This window comes from Phaenicophaeus curvirostris, chromosome 2 (assembly GCF_032191515.1).
Source record: "Phaenicophaeus curvirostris isolate KB17595 chromosome 2, BPBGC_Pcur_1.0, whole genome shotgun sequence".
Taxonomy (NCBI): domain Eukaryota; kingdom Metazoa; phylum Chordata; class Aves; order Cuculiformes; family Cuculidae; genus Phaenicophaeus; species Phaenicophaeus curvirostris.
This window is the reverse complement of record NC_091393.1, coordinates 81,920,957-81,941,135: the sequence shown is the minus strand read 5'-3', so window position 1 is coordinate 81,941,135 and position 20,179 is coordinate 81,920,957. Positions and strand designations below refer to the sequence as shown.

The following is a 20,179-nucleotide window of genomic DNA, read 5'->3' as shown; positions in this document are numbered from 1 at the left end:
ACCATACCAGACCACTGATGCCGAACCTGCAGAGCTTTCGCCGCTGTCTTACGGACGGCGCCTAGGCTTCCCGTCGGAGCTCCCGAGCCCAACCAAGCGCAGCTTTCGCCGCGTCTAACAGGCAGGCTTTACCAGACCCTTGAGCCCAACCAAGCGCAGCTTTCGCCGCGTCTGACAGGCAGGCTTTACCAGACCCTTGAGCCCAACCAAGCGCAGCTTTCGCCGCGTCTGACAGGCAGGCTTTACCAAACCCCAAATGGTACCATTCCAGATAAAGCACCGTGTCTTACCAATATCCCTGGTCCGTCGGGAGCAGCGGAGGTCGGTCGCGGTCGATGGCTCCCCGAGAATCACTCGGTGCCGGCTGGAGCAGAATCGATGCGCGAGCCGCCTCAGCAGTGCCCGCGAGGTCCCATCTGGGTCGCCAAAAACTGTTAGCAGAATGACAAACACATAACCACACTAGGAGGTTATATGTGGTGCTTTATTTCGAGGCCCCGGGAACCAGGGGTACGCACCCAAATCTGGTTCCAAAGACCGTCACATCGCGTCCGCTTTTTATTCTCTAAAAGTTTCGCAATCTATTGTATATTCAACAGGTTACTTCATTATCTAATACATATGCATAGGTAGGTTACTTCATCGCCTTATTGCGACATCAGTCTCTATTGCGCCTGCGTAGCCCCCTCTGGTGGTCGTCCTGATGAAGTAAGTAGTCTTCCTCAGATGAAGTAAGTAGTCTTCCTCGCATTGTCTTTATTACATCTTGTTCTTTTGGCAAACTCGTCGGTTTTTCTTGGCTGGACCCGCACTTATCTCCACTTGACCGCTCAGGTATATTTTTCTTGCCTCTTGAAACCTATTCTTCTGTCCTTCACAAGATTTATGATGGTCTTTTGGCTGCTGCAGGTGTATGTTCTACTTGGGTAGGGTAGCTAGTACGTACTTTTCCTAAGCATACCTGGATCTTATTTGTTACATGAGGTCCTTTGAGCAAGTATCTCGGGTCTGTTGCTAGGATACGTTAAGAATCAACAGAATCATGAAATTTTACATTCAGTCTTAGTTCCTGATTAGTCGATGATCAGTGTTTTATCCTACTTTAAGTGTAACTTTCCTAGCAATCCAGCCACAAGCCCTTTTACTTGGCATCTTCTTCCTAACATCACACATAAAGGGCTGAGAAATCAAGACCTAAAATGCTACAGCACTACTCTCACCATCCTTAGTACATCCACATTAGGCACCTTAACCAGAAAATGCTGACATACCTCAAGATGCCCTCAATGCTAGCCACCAACTCAGTGGAAGTAAAACAGGAAGGGGAGAATTGTCCAAGTCAACCACATTGCAGAGCTAAGGGAATGGTATTACCCAGCAAAAGATCTTAATTATTGAGAGTTGGAATAGAAGAGAGTTATTATAGAGAGTTATTATAGAGAGTTGGAATTATTGAGAGTTGGAATAGAAGTAACCTCTCTGTCTCACAGAGAAGCAAGTGGAAGAAAGCAACCTGGAAGGATCTGCATAACCCAGACTACCTTTACAGCAAGAGAACTTCTTGAGCACACATTCTCATTACGGAATAAAATGGTCTTCACTTGGGAAGGTCTTGAGCTGGTATAAGAGTGCCTACGTGTGGTAAGGAATAGGATAATTTTGGAAGAAGGAAGAAACTTTCCTGTCTACACAATGCCTAGGTGTATTATGGAAACAAAGTCCTGATTCATGCAGTTCCGGTTCCTTTGCCTCCTGCAACAGACAATACTATTAACATTGTTATTAGCAAGTTATGAATGCACAGTCCTTCCACATCTAACTTCCACTGTAAGCTGGACATGAGACTGCAGTTTTCCCTCATAAAAACTCCAAATCAAAAAACTTGTATTATCAAGTACCTGTATTTCCTAAATCTGGACCTTCAAACTAAAACAGAACATTTGTAAAATGCTTATGAGAGAAAATTGAAAATAAACCCTTTTCTCCAAAAAGCCTGCAAATGCTGACTTCACATGCAAAAGGCCTGGCATGGAAAGACACAGATACCTTCATTTTCTATTGACTTCAATCAGCTGTAGCAGGTTGATCAGTTTTCTGCAGAAGGTGCTGAATAAAATCACATACTATTTCACAGAAGTGTTTGAGTGCTGTTGAACATCTTTTCTGCAGATGCTTGGAGATACAGAACAAAGGCAACTAAAAACAGACTTGGTAAGTTTACAGTTTTACTTTATCAGTGTATTAAATTCCCATTCAACATCAATAAGGCACCACACACTTGTTATAGAAAGAATACACAGCCTCGTAAAAACTAGACTCGCCACTCTGCTTTGCCTCACATCCCTCTTCTTTTCAACTGCTAACAAGTAAAACAACCCACCCTACAGCTGGATGTCCAAAAGCCTGTGCCAACAGTGTCCCAGTCTGGAACGACGCTGGGGGCTGGAATGCTGACGCTGGCAGGGCTGCCACCACGTTTATTTAGCACTCATTTCTCTCAGTCTGCTTCAGACCAGAAATGCAGGCAATGAAAACCTATTCAATCTTTGAGAACCTTGGCGACAGCAGTTAGCAGAGCAGGGTCTTTGCAGGTATATGCAAGAGGCATTCAGAAGACGCTCCCATTCAAGGGTGGTAAGAAAGAGATCCTCCGTCTGTCTCTGGTTACCTTTTATCGGCATGAAAAGGGGGAGGCAGGAGGGGCAAGGTTTCAGGACAAATGAAAAACAAGCTTTCTAAGATTCACCGTCAAACCTCAAAACAAATGTTGGCCAAATTTAAGCTAAAGGAGCTTTGTTACATTTCTTTCACTTTAGTTATTTATTATAGTGACAAGAATGAAAAATCTGTTTCCAGTAGTGGATTAAACACTCCTCTGAAACAGAGGCAGAGTGGAAAAAAACATACATTATGAATTCAGCAAGTTTCTCAGGCAAATAATAAATAATAAATAGCAAATAGCAAACTGCACCATATTAGTAGGTATCCAAGGATCTTTGTGTGAAAACATTTACATCATGATGATAGCTGGACAAAACAGCTGCCACAGAAGCATTATTAATTACAGGGTATAATCTGCAAATGCTCATCACACAAATGAAACCAAGGTCTGTTGAGATGGAGGAGAAATGCCTCATTTCAGGAGGCAGGCAAAATGCTTGCAGACAGCCCGGTGCTGCCTTCCTGTGAAAGCCAACCCAGGACAAAGTGAATGTACAAAAGCGGCACCAGAAGTGTCTCTCCCTGCAAAGCCACCAGCAGCTGGGGAGGCATGCCAGCCAGCGAACACTCCTGCCCCTCTCAGCCCAAGGAGAGCATGCAAAGCCCTGCACTGCCCAAACCTTGCTGCAAGCCCAAATGGAAGCCAATTTTGTAAGCCTTGCATGACATGGCAGACTTTCCCCCAGGCGTTGTGGATGCTCAGATTAATTCTGCATTCACTCCATGCAGATAGGTTCCCCATAAGCACTAGAAAACCTGGTACCCCTCAAGACTCCATGCAACCATGGGTGGTTTGCCCTCCACCCAGCCATGCTGCACAGGGCACAGTGAGGGGACCCCAGGATGGCTCCAGACACCTGTCCTGCAGCCCATAGCACAGCAGTGCACAGCAAGCGTGATGCCACACCGTGGGTCAGCACACATGCTCACTTGTGTGGGGTGAAGAGTTCTCTTTCAGTGCAGTACTGAGTCTCAGTTCTTCCCATTAAACAGTGTTCCTGTTTCATAGGACCTTTTAAAGAAATATGAAGTCCTCAGACACTGTGGAACAGGGGGGCCTGCAAGCACAGATCAGGAATGCCTGCTAAATACATTCAACAGTGAATTTAACAGGTTTCATCAGTTGGGAAAAAACAATTAGTAACCACAATACTTAATATTTACATGCTTCTATATACAAACCTGTTATGTATCTGTAGAGGTGTACAGATATTATCTAATCAGTAACCTGAGGACACATGGCCAAAGCCTTGGCTTCTTGATGAACTGCAGAAGTCTTAAATCGTGACTACATGCTCTGAGGTTTGTTGCATTGAATCTAGCAACACAAGTTAAGCTGCACTTCTGTAAATACCTTGAAATTACTCAGAGCCCTATATAAATTTCAAAAGCCTTCATGCCACCTAAACTCAGGTGGGTTTTTGAGACTTGAAAAATGATACAAACTTATTAGCAACTTTAATAAATTTTCAACGACCAATGTTTTGCATCTAGGTTAGAAGCTTTTGCTACAGTTTTAATTTCAGGTCAGCACATCTCTTAGAGGTAAGCTAGCCAGAGAGCAAACTCTCAATTTGAAGCAATGATCTGGATCATAACATACTAGCTACCACCTTAGAAACACAACAAGATATCGAAAAACAGGAAGGATATATTTGGAATTCATTAGACAGTACTGTAGGATTTGCTGTAAGGGAAAATATTCAAGAGTTTATGCAATTCCTTAAATCTTTGAAAAGGTGAAATGGATCATTTAGAAAAAGATCTTAGAAACACTTAAGAAGAAAAACATTTTACTCATTACAGTAACTTCTTTTTTTCTAGATCATTCTTTTAGTCTTTTAACATGTCTTCAAGCAAACATCACCTGCCAAATATTTCAATCAGACCACTTCTGATCTGTAATCTCTCTGATAAAGATCATTTCACAGTCTACAAGAATCATTAGGAGCAAGTTACAGCACCTGCAGATGTGGCATGGAGTAGTTACTTGACATTACTGCAGGTGATATGACAGGATAGAAACAATGGTCAAAATTCAGTGTTGATACCCAAATATTTAAAAATTGGTGGATAAGGCCTTGACTCCTGTCATTTGTCAAGTGATGCTACCAAAGCTGACCCTAAAGCTAACATTAAATGTTGTGAGAGAATATGACAAGGTGCATTCCTACACAAGTCAACAGAAGTCATCCCACTGACATGAACAGCATTTAATCAAAATCTGGTGTTCAGTGATGTAAAATGCATGCTAAGGAGAACAAAAAAGGTCTGAAACAACACAATTTAAATCTCTCTGTCTTAAAGGTTGGATTTATTCTTTTTCTCTGACCTTCTTGCAAGACACCCAATACATTTTGGACAGTGCATGAAATAACAGTAAATAAATCAGTATTGGTCTTACTGTCCTAAAAAGAGCACTTACTGGCACCACACAATCACCTCTCCTCAGATTTTATGTTCGTGGCAAACCTTGAAGGTGGTAGGATAAATACTATAGCAGACATGCTAAACACGATGCGATTGTATTCTTTTGTTAAAATTGCACTCTTTCTTGTGGTTTTGGCAACATTCACTGTTCTATGTGACATTCTGCTTTACTGGTGTCGCAATATGTATGTCCCAATCAATAGCCCGCCTGTTTTTCATCCACGCTGTCCTTGCTCACCTGACTCTACACTTGCAGAGGTCTTTTAGCTCTTATTTGGGCAAGCTACACTTCCCTTTCTAATTTAACTGCTATGGGGACACATATGCTAGCCCCTATAGTTAATAGACACTGTACCTGAGCTCCCACCCATGTGTTTAGGAGAGTCTTCTGGTTCATACTTGTGTTACTGGGCCAAATTCAGTTGTGTCATTTATAACTCGACTCCTGTTTTCTCCTCGATCCGGAGCTCGCTCTTTCTCCTCCTCCTCACTATCCCAGCCCTGAGTAGAAGAAGGAGCTGGTCCCGCTGGGGACAGCAAGAGCCTGTCCAGAGGCTGTTAGGAATCTAGTCCTGCACTACCACAATGGCCCTACCATTAACTTGGAAGTCCTAAATATTTCTGAGGAAAGTCTACCACTTATGTAACACACCAGTTCAGCAGAGAAGCAGCAGACTTTGAGGAGATCTAGCTTTATTCAAAATAAAGCTTTTTTTTTCCCCCTTTTAAACATATGAACAGCTGCACCTTTATTTCAACATCCCCATTAGCCAGGGGAGGAGAACAAACCAAAAACCTTCCAAGAGTGGCCTTCAATGAAGAAACCTAAAGTGACTTAAGACACTCAAATTACATAGAAAGACTCTTTCCATCCAAGAACTGGAATACTGAAAAAGGGTAGCCCTTGCGGCAATATTATTTGCCACGGAATGGATCCAAGCTCTGTGTGACTCCTGACATGTAGTAAACACAAGAAATGACAGTATCTTACTTGCAGGAAAAAAAAAAACCACAACTATAAACTTTAGTATTAAATACGATTAGGAAACACTAAAGAATTTGAAAGCTTTGCTTCAGATATCATCACCATTCATTACTGATTGCACAGGGAACTCACATGAGAAGCTTGCTAGGAATATTTTACAATCTGATTCCCAAGGAACTGCAATAAAAAGCCAAGAAAAAGGTTTGTAATAATTAAATTAAGCAAGTTATCATGAGTAACATTGCATGGACATTGAGCAATACTATTTACACACCATGACATACTGGGTTTTAAGGGTGTTTTGGTAAATACTTCACTGACTCACTCAGGGGCATTTCTGTGAGACAAAGTTCTTGAAAAGGAGAGAGTAGAGATGTTTGAGAAGAGCATAGAAAGGTAGGTGCAGCAGAGGCAAAGCAGAAAATAATGAACAAGATTAATGAAACTTCAAATATCATCTGTAGTTTACTTGAATGTCTGCAGTTTCCTTCAGTTAGACTTAGAAGAACGCATTGTATCTGTCAAATCAGACTCCTCCTCTTTTCCTGTATTTGAATGCTAGGCTGTACACAAATATAAAACTATTACTATGTTTTTATGAATCTTGGGAAAACGTGTTTTCTAATTTCATGTAATGGTTTAGGTCAGAAGGACCTTAAAGACCATCTAGTTGCAACTCCCCTGCCATGGGCAGGGATACCTTCCATTAGATCAGGTTGCTGAAAACACTGTCCAGACTGGCCTTGAACACTTCCAGAGGGACAGGCCATCCACGACTTCTCTGGGCAACCTATTCCAGTGCCACACTACCCCCATAGTGAAGAATTCCTTCCTTATATCTGATGTAAATCTACCCTCTCTCAGTTTAAAGACATTACCCCTTGTCATCTCACTACACGCCCTTGTAAAAAGTCCTTCTCCAGCTTTCTTGAAGGCCTCCTTTAGGTACTTAAAGGCTGCTATGAAGTCTCCCCAGAGCGTTCTCTTCTCTAGACTAAACAAGCCCAACTCTCTCAGCCTGTCCTTATAAGAGAGATGCTCCAGCCCTCAAATCATCTTTGTGGCCCTCCTCTGGACTCACTTCAACAGGTCCATGTCCTTCTTATGAAGCTGAATGCAATACTCCAGATGAAGTCTCACTACAGTGGAGCAGAGGGGAAGAATCGCCCCCCTTTACCTGCTGGTCATGCTTCTTTGGATATAGTTGGCTTTTTTAGGCTGCAAGTGCACATTGCCAGTTCTATCAAAGTCCCTCTGGAGGGTATGCCCTCCCTCCACTGTGTTGACTACACCACAGAGCCTGAGGTGGTCAGCAAGCTTGCTGAGGGTGCACTCAATCCCACTGTGTCACCCACAAAGACACTAAACGGTACCAATCCCAGTACTGACCCTGAGGAACACCATCTGTCACCAGTCCCCACTTGGACACTGAGCCGCTGTCTACAACTCTTTGTACAACCATCCAGCTAATTCCTTACCTACTGACTGGTGCACCCATCAGATCCATGTTTTTCCAATTTAGAGACAAGAATGTCACATGGGACAGTGTCAAACGCTTTGCACAGGCCCAGGTAAGTGATGTCAGTTGCTCTTCCCTTATACACACATGCTGTAACCCTGTTGCTGAAGGCCACTATATTTGTCAGGCAGTTTGGGTAAATCTTTTTCTTATCTGGACACATTTACATAACATCATTAAAATCCAGTATGAATACACTATAGATACTTTACGCTACTGCCACTGTCTCACAGAACAGACTGAAATTAACTTCGTAAAGAACCTTGACTTCTATTAAGTAAACATGGTTTATACAAAAGTTTCCCTTCCCATCACTGAGAGAGAACGCCCTACCAATTGCACAGTGCATGAAACTAGAACAAAACACTTTGGAACAGGAAGCAATGGTTACAGCATAACTACTTGATGCTGCAGGGGAAAGAAGGCATAACTTAACTTGTTCACAGCACCTGAGTGGTATACCTTATTCTTATCAGTTATTCCATGCAACAGAACTCAGCCATTTGATCTTTACTTGGATAAGTAACTTTGATGACCCCCAGGTCATTATAACATTTCTCCTTCTATCTACAATTATGCAGACTGAGGACTGCAAAGTTCTATGGAGTTCTTGGAAAGGGTTTTTCATCACAAGTTTTAAAAAGAGCCAAAGTATTTTCTTTTCAAAGAAGGCACGGGGAACTTTCATGAGAGACTTTGTCTGCTTTCAAGTGTTGTGGCTTTTTTTTCCTGCAAGGTGACTCTAGTAAGATCCATATCTGGAAAAACACCTGAAAATGCTATGAATATGTAATATAAAGTAAGTAACACAGAGGAACTCAGGAGATTCGATGGCACACAGGATTCTGCAGGACTTCACGCTTTGCAAGGTTACAACTAGCAACAGAAGATTGAGGTCTCTATGGTTTCTATTTATGGTTGTCCAAAACCACAGTGGAAGATTAAAATACACAGCTGTGAGGTACAGTGGGATGGAGTTTCAGAAAAATAACTCAACTTTCACATCTCAGTTGGGTCATGCTTATACAATAGGAATGAACAGTTTGTAATTTCATCAGCTGAACTGGATTTGTATAAACAAGACCTACTGAAGTTTAAATTTTGTCCTACAATTTCTAATATTCATCTGCAGCTTTTTCTAAGAATTTCCTATTCCTAGGAATGATGAATCTTTCATGAGTCCTGTAATGAACTGTAGGCATATAAAGGGAAATGACATGATTAAAATTAATTCCTGCATCTAGTCTGGCACTTAATTATTTTGGTTTCAAATGCTGAATTAGCTATTAAGTGTGCTAAAGGTAAGCCATTCTAAACACTAACTAAACTATTTGTAAATTGTTCTAGAATGTTTTAATGTGTTTATATGCCTCGTCCACAAACGTTCTGAGGATTTTAAGTAGTTCGGTTTAATATCCTCCATAAAGTTAATACATGTTGATGTAATCAAAGTCCCTCTCTTCCTGAAAAAATATACAACTCAATGCAATGTAACTAATACAATGAAATAAATTCAGACAACTGATATAGGCCAATAAATCACAAATCCAGGAGAAGGTCTACAGGTAGAGTCATCAGCTATTCCTCTCAATATCATCCCACATTTCTAACTAGAATTTCAAAAAATAAAAAAACCCCCACACACTGATCCCCTTTTGCCCAAAACCAAACAGAAATGAGTAAAAATAAGAGGATACCATGAATGCTGTCATCTGTCACTAACACATCTACCACACCATCTAAGCAGAATTTCACTTCATATGAAATCTCTGTTCTTTTCTTGTCCATAGCGTTATTAACATGAATATCATGGACCGATTTTCCTACACATTGCAGAAAGTAAACATCAGAAGTATTTCAATATTCAGAGTAAGCAGTCCTGGTCCCTATATTAATATAATCTAGACTATATTCGCTCGGGTTTCCCTGGAAAAAATACGTATATCTAAACTCCTGGGAGTGAGAAAGAAGTGGAGGGTGGACAGCTGTTGGAAACAGGAACAGACTTGCCCTAGAAGTAAAAAGAGGAAGAATGAGGGCGTATCCCAGAAGCTCTTCCATTTCCTGTCACCACTATAGGAAAGGACAAGAACTAAGATTATTCCTGTCTGCTGCTGGCTTACTTTGTACGTCCACTGGTGTTTCACTGCTTCAGTCTAGGAATCAGAGAGAGCTTTCTCATCCAGGAGTCTGTATCAGTCATTACCAGCAACACAGAGGAGCTATGGAAAAGATGGAGGCGCCAGAAAAAGTCAACCCACCTGTCCACCCACAGTGAAAAAAACACTCTGCACGGAGTGTAAATGGCCTTTTTTTTCCCTTAACAAACTAATCAGAACATTTTCTAAATGGAAACATTTTTGACGTCATCATAGTTGATATTGCTGCATTGAAAGAATTAGACCATGAAATCTGTCTCTGGCCACTTCTGAGAACTGTGGCCAGCTGTCCTGCATCTGGTCCATGTCTAAGTTAGCAACCTCTCAGCCAGAGGAAGCACATGGCAGCACGTAACTGCCAATTGGGATGGTCTCCAGGATGCCCTGTCTCTAGAGAATGCTCTAATGGGTCACAGGCAGAGATTACCACGGCCCACCTATCAGAACACCCCCAGGCACAGCTTAATTAATTGCTAGTATTTATGCAACACTAATGTCTTTTTAAGCTACTATACAATACTTTCCTGTTTCATAAGGCAATCACAAGTGAGCAGCAATCCTCTGTTGCTAATAAGTGGTGTTTGCAAGAAAAACAGTAGATATCCTCTCTGTTAAGCCCATAGACAACTGCAGTTTTTAGAGAGGTAGCTGAGAAGCAGTTATACCTCTGCATCATGAAAATGGACAGGAACCATCAAATAGACTCCTTATTTAGTGTCTTATAATTTTCTGCTTCAGGGCTTTGTGATAACAATCCTTAAAATCGTTCAAGCACTAACACACACGTGCATTACAAACAGTCTCTCACTCCCTAGATTTGCGTTCATTGTTACTCTTTAACCTAAAACCTCACGTTTAAATAACTGCCAGCTGATATTATCAATGTTTGGCTCATGAGTAAGCCAGCCAGCATGATGGGCCAAGGAAGAAAACAGCACTTCTACAAACATGTCCTAATTTTTCTGCTGCCATGCGAAGCAGGAGAAGTAGGGAAAGGGCACGGGAAGGATTTGCCACCTGAACCAAAATATACATCTCAGGCTAGGGTTGTACCTGTTAGACACATATAAATTCATAAATAGGGTCATAAAGAGAATTACAGGAAAACAGCTCTGGGACATTAGATTTGATGTTTCAGTATAGTTTCAAGTTTCAGCAAGAAACTTTCTGCTAACTTGCTTCTGATTTTAATTTGCTCTTTCATGTAAACCTCATATTTTTTCTAGTATTTATTATTTTCCTCAACAAGGCTCCAGAAATTTGAAGAGGGAAGGGAGAGGAAGTCACTGCTCTGGATTTGGCTTTACACAAAGTACAGTCATTTAACAAGGAACTGTGTGCCTGCCCGCACACATGTGCTAAGGACAGCTTCGCTAAAATCAGCAGAGTAATCCACTAATGCAAAAGCACAAAATCAAGGTTCTTTCATGAGTCTTTTTCTTCTCAGCAGATTTATGCACCATCCCAGAGCCCAACAGACTCTGCCTTACTGGATGTTGAGCACCTTGCCTGGCCACTGGCTCCAACAAAAGCAGCAGAGAGCAAGACACAGTTGCCAGCCTCACTCACATTGCACAGATATGCAATATACCCAGACTGGAATCATCCGAGATACATTAGGCTGAAAAAATCTCTCACCTCTGCTAGCATACCCACTTTTAATTGAGTTCAAGAGTGGTTACAACAGGAGTTATACATTAGACTGCACTGGTAAAATTGTCAGAATCTGGGTTGGTCACTTTTATCTCAATGCTAAAATTAAATATTTCTATGAAAATTAGCCTTGACTTTTGTTGCACAAAATAAATCAAAATCCATTTGCTTTTTTTAAACTGCTGCATTTCAGATAGCAGAATAGAACACGTGGAGGGCAGTGGAAAAATTTTCATTATGGGACTAGGTGATTCATTATGTTTTATCAGTGCTGTAAAATCATTTTCAAGGGTACCATATTCTTTGTAAATTATTATACGTTCTAAGCCTGACCACAACTTCAACAGTAATAGACCAAAATCACCACAGAAATACTAACCTAATGTACCATGTTCAGATTCCACTAGCAATTGTTCAAGTACAAGCATATTTTAATTAAGAGAGCTTTTCTTAGCTGCATCCTTTATTGAAAGGTGTGGACCCTTACTTACGTTTTTGTGATACTTGGTTAATGTTCAGGGCTTCAGTCTGAGAAAAGCAAGGTAATGGCTTCTTTCACGTACTTTCCAGTGCTTCCTTGCTTCAGACAAATCAAAAACATAAGCAGCCCTGCATGACTCAGATTTTTGCGATAGACTGAAAACGGCCCAGAAAGTTGTGTAGACTCCCTGTGCGCTCACCTAGAACAGGCAAGCCCTTCCCAGGAGCACTTATTTCCACCATCACCACACCCACCTCCCCAAATTAATGCAGGTGGGATGAATTGCCCTCTGAATTGCCCTCTTTTAGCCTCACTGACTATAAACAGGGTTTAGGTGACAAGATGCATTGCTGAAGATAGGCAAGATGAATCTGTTATTGGAACCTAAGCCTCAGGGTGGGGGGTGGAATCACAAAATCACATTCAGTAAGAATGTGGCTGCTCTGGCTTCCAGCTGCTTCTGGTACAGGTCTTAGTGTTGATTTTTGACCTTTTAGAGACCTCTTTCTGCATGGTAACGCTGCTCACTCACTCTCTCCCCAAAACACACAAATGTGATGAACAAAGCAGGAACGTGAAAGTAATAGCAGCATTCCATCAGGCAGGGAAAGATCAGGAAAGCTGACTTTCTTTAGGAACTCTACAGTTGCAGTTACTTATTAAAAAAGGATTTATATGTCTGAAGTAAGGATCTGTACTTCCTCCCACTTCTGAAGGTAAACGTTTCCCTGCCAGACTGTGAAGAAAAGGGCCCTCCCTTTCCCATCACAAGCCAACACTGAAGTCATCCTCTTATTCTTTTTCACCTTGCACACATGTTGAGGCTTCTCCATGTAAGTCTTGCTGAGACACACATCTCATTGTCTCTTGTTCCTCTTTGCTCATGAGGCCTTTTTTTAATCACAGATTTCTTTTCACATAGCTCAAGCGGGAACATTTCTGGAACTTCGGTGAAGGAAGATCCATACATGTAAATAATGATGTTTTCTAACTGCATGTAATCATCTGCTAAAACCAAAAGTAATTTCTATGAAAAGGGTATTACAAAGAGCTCCAAATAGGAGGTCTCACTGACCTTTTATTAAAAAGCTCACATGTTGAGCCTAACTACTACTGATCAAAGCACTGAGGCAGAGAAGATGAGCAACTTTCCCAACACAGCAGGGTTTGGTAGGTTGCTGCTTTTGGCAGGTGGATGTGGAACCAGCCACAGGGTGGTTTGGCTGCAAAAGACCCTTCTCCCACCAGCATCGCTCACAGTGTTCCTCCTTGTTGGAAGTGAGAGGCTACCTCTACTCTATTTTAGGTAATGCACACCCTTAAGGCTGAACTTAAGAACGTAGTTAGGACTACCTAGATTTTTTTTACCTGCTGGTATGCATTCTGGGCTGATCTGTGCATGCCAAGGCACTGAAGAGCACACACATGGCTGCAGAAGGACTCCAGCAGCCACTTCCCTTTGTCTAACCACATCACTTCCCTGTATCTAATCTGTCCTCCCAGTAAAGAAAGGGTCTTTCATAAATGGACATCACCATCATTTGCCAGAGAAGGTGGAACTCTCAGGCAACCTGAACTCTGTGCAGCAAAGACACAATGAACATTGCAAGCTTCAGACCACTCTCAAGATCAGTACAGATATATTGCAGGTGTAGCCACAGGCTTTCCTAGTGGGAAGAAGATAAAATTGGATAGCTATATGTTATGTATCTCTAGGGTTGTTAGAATTATGAGAATAAAGTGAAGCAAGATTAAGAGATGTATTAGGCCAACTCTGACGGATCTTTTCCACTTGTCAAGAAAAATTTCCCACTGAGCTCCTAGGAGGTGCCGAGCCCATGAGGATCCCATGCAGAAGCTAGAATTTGCAACCACAAATGGCACTATTTTTCTGTGCAAGACTGAACTATCAGGGAAGGTATCGATGCAGCCTGTTGTTATAGATACTGTAAGAAGAAGAGAGAAACAGTGGATCATTTGTTTATCAGTTCTCTGCAGCATACAGCCCCTTTGTGAATAATAAGCCACCTTTCTGCCACTCTTCTGTAGCGCAAGGCAACATTTTCAGGTCAGCTCAGCTAAACTGAATCTACAATCACCTAATATCAGTGAGTTAAAATGATGCTGATAAGAAAAATGCCAGTACAAGATAATTCTGAGGAGCACAGTGCAAGAATAGGTTAAACCAGAGAGAACATGTTCTTTCTAATAAATGCAAGTTACTTTTGGCTGGTCTTTGCATTTCAGATTTACTAGTTGTACTATGGGAATCGTTGCATTGCTTCATCACAGGGCTCATGTGAGGCTGTGCTTACTCATGCTTGCAAAGCACTTCAAGATCAGAGAGAGCAGGGTCTGTAAAACGGTAAATGATACTTTGTTACCGTTATTATTTGACCACAGCAATGGGGAAATATGCTTTAAAAATGCTTCAGTTCATTAGTTCGTAACTATCAAAAACCAGCAAGCTGCAAGGTAGCATGTTCAGACTTTCATACACCTCAATCTAGGTGCCATTTTTTTTGCCTCACTGTAGCTGGTGCTTATTTTTAATACCGTCTTTAATCCAAAGGTAACAAGTAGATACAGAGGTAAAGTAAATGCAAATGAGTCTGGGACTCACCTTAAAACATCTGTCTCCCAAGATGTTACCCTCTGGCCCACATCCTGAATTGCTATCCTTCTCCCTGCATAAGCTTTTGGGGTCTCATGAACACATCAGGCAAGTCTACGCAGCAAGAGGCTGTTAGAGATCCTGAGGTAGCTTAGAGGAAACTGGCTTGTCTACATGGTACATTGCAAAGCCATGCACGGATGCTAGCTTAGATCCCAGAGGCAATATAGCTGTGTCTGTATAGCAAAGCACCCACGCTAATTAGCCCTGCCCCTGAGGATGCTGAAGGAATGCAGCTAATTAGGTATGCTGAGAGGCACCCCTGTTAATTAGCCCAGGGAGAACATAACAACACTAATAGAGCTTCCGATCATGGCATTAGCTCAAGGATCTGTAGAGTGTACTTGGCTGTGTAGCATAGCTGAGCCCAGAGGCTCTTTTGAGCACCATCTGAAGAACCTAAATATCGTCTTTCAATCCAGTCTCACCATCTGAGCCTGATCTTACAATTATTCATAGCTGGAGGTGGGAGGGTCTTGATAGGAAAATAAAGTAAATATATAGATTCAAAATAATGAAGAAAAAAAGCCAGTATAAACCACACTACAATAATCTAGTATTAATAAATTCAAATACAGGTAGCAACATGCCTGTAGGAAAGCACTGGATATTCTTCAACAATCTTGATAAAAGGCATTCTTTGGCTGGTGGTACATGTTTTGCAAGCAGAGCATCTCCAAAGGTACTGTTAAACTCAAGCCAACTCAGCCATAAACATAGACTATGATATATGAAGTTATAATCATGCAAGATTTTCCATTACAACATTAGGGCTGAATTAAATCAGTTAAGCACAGGCCCATACCTAGGAAAGACAGAGCTCCCAAGAGAACAGTTTTGTCCTTGCACCATGGAGGAGAATGGGTCTGTTCTGGCCAATACTTCTGCCTCCTCTTCCCATCGGACCCCTGGCTCAAGAAGTGTCACTGCCCATAGGTTTGCACAGCACATGTAAGACTCCCCACTACTGCTGCTATCTGGCCTGGCTGCCAATGCTAAGCAACGTATGCAGTTATGCCTCTAACTTCCATGGCTTGCTATACAATGACACGAGGGTAAATAACAGTCTGTCTCCACTACAGCCAGCAAAGATATGAGTATGGCGATGAGAATGATGTTAAGGAGCCCCTCCAAATACAATTCCAACCACCATATTGTAGGTACGCATAAAAATGCTAAGTGAACACCTTTCAAAGAGAAAACATATGTGCTTCACGTCATTCCAGGAGAGGGGGTTTATGGTTTTTATTTTTGAAAAACAGAGCACTGTGATTTCCAATTATATTCCAGGCATGTGCAAAAGAGTACCCGGTTCTTTCCCGTATGTTTCAGAATAATGTTTTTGCACATGGGTAACTTCTGAGTAGGACCTAAGCCCTTAAGACCTGGCTTGAGTTCTTTATCACACTGCAAAAACGCACAGTGAAATTTTAAATCAGCCTCAAGAGCTCATAACTTGGAGTTGCTGGAACATTTGAGACAACCAAAATTTATAAGAAAGCGGATATTATGAAATGATAAATACCAGAGAAGACAGATGTTTCTTCTGGAATTAATGCTGTTCCAATAGATAAAATACTTAGGCTTCTGTTAAAGATAGCTACATTTTAGGTGTGTAAAAGCAAAAAAAATTCAGGCTCTTATCTTTTAGGTTCCCAAGAATTTATTATTTGGGATGGGGGGAAGAGAGGGGAGACAGTGTAATATATCCGAAAATCAAAGTCTTTAATCTTACTTCATATCCTTTAGGGAAAAAAATATCTCAAAAGTATGGTTTCTGTTTATATAGCTTTACGATACTTGTCAAAATAATATAGCATTTACTAATGCAAACTGGCATATCTCATGCAACCTTGACATTAGAACAGGGGTTCTGGATGTATACCAGATGCACAAAATAGTCATTAACTTGCTATGATATAAGAAAGGTGTTGATATGAGTAACTTATATAATAGTAACAGTGGTTCTGTCTATGGACATTTTATCTTGCTCTTGAACAGCAAAAAAAGTACTTTAACATGGCTTGTCTCCAGGCAAGCTCAAAGTGACCTAAAGACTTCACGGTTTCAGAGTTCAAAATCTTCCCCTCTATTTATACTTGGCCAGTGCTCAGATCAAAGCTGTGATACATCACATTGTCTTGCAGAGGCCTAAAAAAACAGAAAAGGCTGAAATGCCAGGCAGGAGCATCTCCTGGCTATAAAAGTCAATACTGTTCGGCAAAAGAATGAAAATACCCCAACTCTGTTTCCAACTATATAAATAGCTCAGATTTTCAGCTTTGCTGCTAGAGCTTGGCTAATACCCTTGTCTTTATCCATCTAGTTTTACATCTATCAATAACTATATTCTCCTCTTCTATCTGTTCAAAACAAAACCTGAAGCACAAAGGTTATCAAATTCCAAAGCCACTTGTGCATAGACTGACCCACAAGGTCTCTGTCAATGAACAACAGCTCATCATTCATTCTCATTATACTGGCACATAAATCTTCTTAGTGACCAGGGACATGGAAAGTTTGCTACCCTCATAACATTCCTTGCATTACCCATAATTCCCACAAATACAGAGTTAAGAATAATTCAAGATACATAACACGAACAGGAGAGAAAGATGACCTGCTTTGTCAAAAAGACCTCAAAACTAATTGCTTGAGGTGGCTAGGAAGATAAGAAAATAAAACTGTGATGAATAATAGTTTCATTTCTCAAAGGCTGACTGGCTTTATTACAGTTTTGCACACCATCTGGAAAATAAAATTTCGGTTAGCACCAGAGCTGAGGCTCATAGTTTTATTCAGTTTGGAAGCCCTTAAAAACTTTCTGATGGAGGCGCTACATGGAAAACAACTTCACATTTCTTGAGTTACCCTGCACTGACCTCTTCCAACAGTACACAGAAATGAGAGGTCCAGTAGATGACTCTGCCATGGAGCTACAAAATCAGCTGTAAGACAGAAAAGCTATTGGGTGAGCAGCAGTGCATCCAGGGTGCAAATATGGCATTTCCTGAAAACAGCACAAGATCAGCCTGATGTTTCCATACAGACATAGTCCATTTATTTTATACAGAAGAAGAGATTCCTTTTCATATAAAAAATAAACATCTGTCTGTTTTCCAAACCCCTAGAATTATAAATAGTTTGAGTGACAAATACTTCTGTCACAGAGTTCAGGATGCTTTCAAAAGATATCCCTAGCACTGTATGTGATTAACCATTGCCTGCCAGAGTTCACCCTTATAAATGTGTTCCAGATAAGCTTGTTGGTTTGAACAAGAACTTGTGTGTCTCTGTGTAAAGCAAGAGGAGAAGAAGCAGATAGGCAAGTTGTGTCAGCTATTTGTACACTTTTCAAGCTGACTGGTAGAGCTTGAATATCTATGCTTTGACAGTAATAACAGCATTAAATTCCTAAAATGTTGTGCACTACCTTGTTCAACAGGTTTTATCACAAAAAAAATTGAGTGGTCTTGATGAATGAAGTTTCATATAGGATAATATTTAAAAAAATTTAGACATTATTTGCATAGACTGCATTAAGTTGCTTGTTTCCCACCCCTCCCAAGCATCTCAGTATCTTAGAAATAAAAGATAATCAGAGGGTTATTAAAATATTTTAAAAAACAAAAAAAGCCACCGAAAACCTGAAGGCAATCTCAAACCTCAACACAAAGCAAAGAGTACTGTAGTTTATTTCCAGACCTCCTCAAAGTTATTCATATTCTCGTTGTCAAACAACCATATATCTCAGCCATCTTTTTCCTGAAATTCTGCTATGGTGTCTTCCATAGACACATTGAATTATTTCCTCTTCAATATGTAAAGAAAAAAATAAATAAAAGCAAATCACCCTAAAGTCACATGTGTTTCTCTTTAAGAAAAAGGTTCTCCCCAGTTCAACTTAATAAGGAGAATAGCTTTCTATTAATGAAGTCATGATGTGATTTCAAAAGAACAAAAAAGAAAGTAGTACAAAAGAAGGCAGTATTGGTAGCAATATCATTGTCACAGAAGGTAGAAATATTCTTTCTAACTCTTTTTTAATTCCAGCCTTTCCTGAACAGCATTTCAACCTGTACAAACCAGATTCTTTGCTAAATTTATAACTATGTTGAGAAACATGTCACTTCAGGAGGCACAAGGAAATCTGTGTGAAATACTAAGGTTTAAATGCTCTTTCAAAAATATTTGTTGCCATTCTGACCCAACAGGAAGAAAAAAAGATAGATGAAAGCTTTGCAGTAGCAGCTTGCTTTGGTTGGTAGAGCCTGAATATAGGATTTTATTTGGTTTATTTTAAGTCTGAGCAGCTAGCAGCTGGGTTTTGTCCCACATGCTAACACTTAGAATTCCCCTGGGAGAGGGTTTGTTTCCAATGCAATATCGGCCCTCCAAAGCTGGTCATCTCCCTGCTTTATTAAGTTTATGTACTCCATTATTGCCCCAGGTCTTGATGATAATGCACATATTCTAAGAGACTGAACCACCTCATCTACTTCACATGAACTGCTTTTTTATTTAAACGCAATCTATTAACAATATCTGCTTGCACACATGTATACATGCCAGCCAGATACTGAACAGACACAGTCTTGCAGACTTACACAGCAGCTGTGACAACAACTGATGTCACCTCCTTTGCAGAAATTTCCACAATCATCTTCCAAAGACCAAGTTAAACGAGATAGAGCTTATCAGTTTCTTTAAAGTGCTCTGGATGAGACCAGTCCATGTGACCCCCTTCCCAGCCACGGGGGTGTGGTATGTCACAGCTCTCCTATCATCTGGCACATGGCAGTGGGAGATATGAGACAGCAGAAAAGCAGTAGTAACAACATCATCCAGACCGCCAAAGATGGAACAAATACGCTGAGTAACTTCAGTGTGTGCACACTTACTTTCTGAAAAACAGGTGGAAGGTTTTCAATCCTGACTTCTGCTTGCACATCCCACTCGGCACAGATGGGTGGTAATGTTACCAGCTACACAGTGGAAAGGCTCTGGTTCGTTAGCATTATATTAAGACCTTTAGTAGTGAGTTGCAATTCTGGCTTTTTTTTTCCTAAAGTTTACCCCTCATTATTCATGGCTATGCCATGAATAAATTAAAAAAAAAAATTAGCAGGGAAATTTTTCCAAAAGCAATTCTTTGAAATAAGTTCCTTACCTCTGCTCTTGCACCAGAAATATCAGAATTTCAGAAGATACCCTCCCCTCAGTTTTACTGCTAAAACTACTCAATATCTCAGATTTCCTTCATTGCCTTTAATTATGATTAAATGGTCAGTTGCAAAGAGTTAATTTTTAAAGCTTTCACAATGATTTTATTCAAAATATTAACTCGCCAATAATACATTAACAAAGGCACATATTTAAACATTTGCACAACACCTAATTTAATGCTTCATCCTTGCTAGGACAAAAAGTCACCTTACTTGCAGTAATTTAAAAACGTAGACATAGCATTGAACAATGCTTACAGTTTTCACCCCAGGCTCTCCCTGTTTCTCTACGTGGGCCTGTTAGCCTTGAACTCTTACTTCCAGCTAGTTAT

The 20,179-nt window shown here is 40.7% G+C and overlaps 1 long non-coding RNA gene across 1 annotated transcript in view; it reads right to left on the bottom strand.

Annotated features, from left to right (window-relative positions):
- Positions 1-19,471, bottom strand: part of LOC138718288 (uncharacterized) — a 42,464-nt gene extending 22,993 nt beyond the window's left edge. Inside the window, exons 1-2 of the long non-coding RNA XR_011337046.1 lie at positions 19,203-19,471; positions 17,494-17,545 (exon numbers count right to left, since the gene is read on the bottom strand). This is a non-coding gene — a long non-coding RNA (uncharacterized lncRNA). The remainder of the gene's footprint in view (positions 1-17,493; positions 17,546-19,202) is intronic.
- Between the last annotated feature and the right edge of the window lie 708 nt (positions 19,472-20,179).